The sequence below is a fragment of the Cynocephalus volans genome, chromosome 8 (assembly GCF_027409185.1).
Source record: "Cynocephalus volans isolate mCynVol1 chromosome 8, mCynVol1.pri, whole genome shotgun sequence".
Classification (NCBI taxonomy): Eukaryota; Metazoa; Chordata; class Mammalia; order Dermoptera; family Cynocephalidae; genus Cynocephalus; species Cynocephalus volans.
This window is the reverse complement of record NC_084467.1, coordinates 13,575,167-13,580,804: the sequence shown is the minus strand read 5'-3', so window position 1 is coordinate 13,580,804 and position 5,638 is coordinate 13,575,167.

Below are 5,638 nucleotides of genomic sequence, written 5' to 3'. Positions count from 1 at the left end.
CAGAAGGTGTCAAGATAGCAAGGTGTCAGGGGAAGGAGGTGAGGCACTTAGATGGAGGGTGTGCTTGGAACATTCCAGCAAAAGGGAGAATAGTGCCCAATGAACGGAAGCGAGGGTTGTTAACTAGATGACCTGATTTGGACCTTGGTTCTGCTACTGGTAAGTCGGCATCCAGGAGGGCATCCCATCACCACCCTGAGCTTCTCCGTTACCTCTATAACCAGGCCCATCTCCCCACAGCAGAAAGTTCTACCAGGCAGCTAATGTAAAATACACATTCCTACAGATGAGAGGCTTTCAAACCCCCGAGAAAGTCAGTTCAATCGATGTACTCACAAGACTATGCCAAAATCCTACAAGCAGCTAAACTCAATACATCCTGCTGCATGTTGGAGCCACATGCTTACTTGGTCCTCAGGAGAGAAGGAAGAGCTGGCCACCCATTCTCCGTGGAGACTACAGACGTACTCTCAGGGAAGGAATAAGCAGCCATTTGTCCATTCGACAGACATTCATTGAGCAGGTACTGTGTGCTGGCACTGTTCTAAGCACTGGGGAGACAGCAGCCAACAAAACATTCCTGCCTTATGGAGCTTATGTCTAGTGGGGAGACAAACGTATAAAATTTAATTTAATTTAATTTAAAAATAAAGCAGGAAGAGGAAAAAGAGGAGATGCGGGTGCTGTTACTGTGGATGCTGTTACCGTGTGAGGTGACATGGCCTTTCACAGGCTCGCTGTGGTCTGTGTGTTGAGGACAGACTGCAGGGGCAGGGAGCGGGGGATGACGGGGGGAAGCTGGAAGCAGGTGAGGCTGGCAGGAGCCCCTTGCAGGAACCTGCATGAGAGGTGGTGGCCCGTGGTGGTAGCTGTGGAGCAGGTGAGAAGAGGCTGTTTCTGGAGAGATGATGAAGTCAGAGACAACAGGGTGATTATTTACTGCCACTCTGGCTTATCCAAGGTGAATCTCCCTTTCAAGGTCTCGGCCACCAGGTCAACAGTTTGTCCTTGGTTGACATTGACATTCTGTCTTTCGACTCTAATCTGCCAGAAGCTAGGCAAGTAGAAGCTTTTCACATTAGGTGGCAGGTGCGAGCCACAGAGGTGGCAGCCCTAAGCCTCATCTGAGATGTGCAGTGCAGCTCTTGGGGAAATCGGGCTTTCCCGAGGGGGTCTGTCTACATCTGGCATGATGCTGCTACCCTACAGCAAACTTACTGACCCACAGCCCCCAGCCATGACCGATAAGCTCAGAAGGACAATTGTGTCTGTTTGTGCCAATGATCCCCCCATTAAGGCAGCTGAAAAGGAGATGAATAGTAATGACCACAATCACAACAAAAATAATAGCAGCCAACACTGACTGTACATCTACTAAGTGCCAGGCGCCCTGCTAAGCATTTTGCTTACAGTAGTTCATATAATCTTTCAGACACCAAGAGGTGGGTACTATTATGATACTCATTTAGGAGATGAGGAATTTGGAGCTCAGAGATGCTAAGTAATCAGCGTAAGGTGGCACAGCCAGGGTTGAAACCACAGCCACTCCTTCAGCCTTTCCCCTTCCTTGCTGAGCAGCTCTTCTCTGCGTGGTCCCTTCCAGGGCTCCCAGGCAGACCCCCTTTCTCATCTCATCATCACCTTTGGCCCTGGCTCCACTGTCCCTACCCTTTTTTTCTGAGACAGGGCCACTTCATCTCACACCCCCTGCATCCACATGCACAGACCCCCCACCGAGTCCCCACATCAAAGCTTTCATCATTTCCTACCTGGAGTGAGATCACAATAACTCCAGGCAGAGAACCAGGTGTCTAGGAACAGGCACTATTTTTAGAGAGATGAAAGCCAAGTTAGTTGCTTATTGAAAAGATGACAAACTAATACCTTAGCCAGGCCCTCAGGGAACATCTTTAATGAATATGTAATGATGTTAGATATAATAATACCACGGGGGATTGTTTCCCCAACCACAGATGGCCAGGCTAAGTGCATACCTGTGTACAACCCTGTTGTACGGACAGGACTGATGGCTAGTTGGGATCATTTTGCAGATATGGAAACTGAGGCTCAGAAAAGCTAAGTAACCTACCCAGGGTTTCACAGCTAGTGGGGGTGAAACAATGATTCACAGTCTCTCTGCATGCACAACTCACTCTCCCCACCACTGTCACACTGGCGAGGTGACAGAGCAGCCCGAATCACATCCTCCTCAGCAGGTTAAACATCACACCTGCAATTTTGCTCTATTTACTTTCAACCAGCTCATTCTTTTCTCCAGAAATCACACAACGTCCTACCCTTGTCAGCATCATCAAAGGCCCAATTAACCCTAAACGCTACGACCCCTTCTTTGTAGACTGTCCCCAGACTCACAGCTTCTCTGACAGAGAATATTACAAAGCTGGTAGAAATCCAGTCCCACAAACAAACGTTTATTCTATAGTGACCCTGTGGGGGGAGGGGGAGCCGCAAGCATAAGAAAACCACCCACAGCAACTGAATTCCGACTGCTGAGCCTTTATTAGCAGCGATACAAGGCTGCAAAAGCTGCACAGGGCTTTCTACTCCCAGGTGGGGCTGCAGTCCCAGGAATTAGTCATGTTTTGACTGGTGGAGTTGTGGAATTTATAATGGAGGCCCTGGAGAAATTAAACACGGATTACAGCCCACCCCATCCCCCAGCTGAATGTCTGCTGTGGGAACATGCTACAGGGTTCCCTCGGGCCCTCCAAGAGCCTGATTTGCTGGCCCAGAGAGCTGGGCGAAGATCATGGCTCCACAAACAGAGGGTGACAGAGGGAGCAGATCGGGTCTGCTCCCCACCTCCCGATCCACCCCTCCCCCCCATCAAACCCTAGGGAGTAAGAACCAGTTCTGTCCTCTGTGTCCCTAGCATCCCCCGCCAGTGTACAGCAAGGCTTGTCGAAGTGAAACTGTGTCTTCAGTGCCATCAATGTCATCCTTCCTGGGTTAAGCAGCGTTCTCTCCTTGGAGGGAGGTTATGGTAGAGGAGACAACTACAGAACTGGGGGCTCACTTCTCCCTTATTCAAGAGAAGTGGCCTGAATTTGAGTAAGTGCAGTTAGCTCTTTCTTAATTAAAGGCAAGAGTGGGCTCCACCTCTCATACTCTGATTTTAGGGCCTCTTTAAACTCTAAACCTCCCTGAGAATATATCAAGATCCAACACCTTGGTGGAAAAGTTCTCCAAAAGGACAGATTGAAAAGAAACCTTTGCTAGTAACAAAAACAAGTTTTGGGACCCGTGCATCATGACACCTTCTGGTGTCTTTAGTCCTGTCTTTTTGTGGCAGAGAGTGATTCAGGGAGAAAACAAACCCTTATTGAACAAATACTATGTGCCAGTAGGCTGTGCTAAGACATTTTACATGTAGTCTTCAGTTTAACAGAGTCTAGGAAAGGGCCCAGGCCACAGAGTAGGTGCTTAATGAAAATTCATTGAGTGGATAAATGGCTGTAAGTCCCATATCAGCCTTATGAGTGTCAAAAGACAAAATTGTAACAAATTGAGTTTAAAGCTCTTAATTGGCTTTTATTTGCAATTCTAGAATCGGTCAACACCTCATTCTATAAAATAGAATGAGTGTTCTGATGAGCTGAGCAGAAGAGTTTAACTTTATAGACAGAAAAGGGCTGAGGAAAGCAGAAACAGAAAACAAAAAGTGATTGGTCATTTCAGTTACTTTTCTTGTAAAGATTAAGCAGAGGGGACTTCCTTATCATGCTAGCTAAAATTGACCTGTCTGGGGATTCGGCTATTATTTCTCTCTCCCCTGCATTCTCAGGTGGTCAGATAAATAACTTAGTTTCAGCTTGGTGACATGGAATTTCAGCACAAGTAACTCCATTTTGGTTAGGTCTGTTGGGCCTAGTGCAGGAGCTCAGTCCAAATCAATGGCCTTCTATATGTTTTATTTAATATGAGGTACGTATTATTATCACCACTTTACAGATGAGGCAACAGAACCAGAGAGGGGTCAGTTCTTCACCCCAGACAACACAGCATGCAAGTGGGGAACAGAGATTCCAGCCTGTGACTGTCTGGCTTGAACTCTAGATCCCTGCCCTCTCAGCCAGGGTTCCTGCTTTCTCAGCAGGGACTGGCTTCTCAGAACAGAAGATCATGAATGAGGCAGGCGAGGAATTGAGAAGCCCCCGGGAGCTGTCCAAGACTCGCAGTGCTGAAAGGAAGAGCAACTGAAGGCAAGCACGGACATGCCCCAACTGAGGCAGAGCAAGTCTTGCCCTCTCCATGAATTCATCTTGCTCTGCACCCCAAGTCCTGCACTCTGGGCTGCCTCTCCTGCTATCAGGTAGGTTCAATATGCCCTCAAGCCATTGCTGGATGATAAAAAGGAAGATCTGTTAGCCCCTCAAACCCACCAAGACCCCAGCCATCACCAATACCCAGTTCCCAATCTAAGACATCAGAGAGGAGCAAGGTTGAAGACAGTGCAGAATTTTTAGCTTAGAGTTTAATGAAACACCTCTTTTCACGGTTTATGTTATTTCTCTGCTCCAATCCCTCTCTCAGCCATTCTCCAAACTTTACCCAGAGGCCTACTTCAAGTGATGTCATAACTCTGCTTACAATTCTGTCCTTGGTGTGACACTAGTTGTCCTTAGAGATGTGCCATCTTTCCCCATGCCATACTGCCCTTATTCTTCAGACATTTTAAATGTTCCATCTATTTATTCTCCCGTGCCAGGTTGTCAAAGGCAACTATAGGGGTGGGAGTAGGGAAAAGCATTCCAAACAAAAGAAACAGCATGTGCAAAGCCCTGCTCCTCTGGCAGGAATCATCTCAGGCAGATCCCTCATGGAAGACCCCTCTGGCTGTTTCACTTCAACCTGCAGCCACTCACCCGACCCCTGTGATACCTCTGTGTGCACAATGGGGCTCTACCCCATGACTCAGTGTCTTAGTCCATTCCTGCTGCTGTAACAAAATACCACAGACTGGGTAATTTATAAATAACAAACATTTATTTCTCACCGTTCTGTAGGCTGGGAAGTCGAGGATCAAGGCACTGGCAGATTCAGTGTCTGGTAAGGGCTCACTCTCTGCTTCCAAGATGGCACCTTGTTGCTGCGTCCTCCAGAGGGGAGGAACACTGTGTCCTCATGTGGTGGAAGAGTGGAAGGGTCTCAGCTCTCTGAGGCCTCTTTTATAGGGGCATGAGTCCCTTATAATCACTTCCCAAAAGGCCCCACCACCACAATGGGGATTAAGTTTCAACACGAATCTTGGAGGGATGCATTCAAACCATCATAGCACTCAGACAAGGAAAGAAGTTACCCTGCCTTGCCTCCCCTTGGAAAGCAACCAGCACCTTATGATGTTTCATCCATCTTCTATTGCTAGCACCTGCCTGCATGTGAGCAAGTAAATATAAATGGAAGAGCCAGGTTTTTCCTAAGCACTTGTTTAATAGAGGCTGGTATGTACAGAAATTGCAACAGCTAACCTTTACGCGTCTGGCACTTGCTAAGTGTTTTATATGCATGAACTCATTAAAGTCACACAGTAGTCAACAAAACTACTCTGAGGTAGGCATCTTCGTTATGCCTATTTTATAGATGGGAAAACTGAGGCACAAGGTGGTTAGCAGAACCA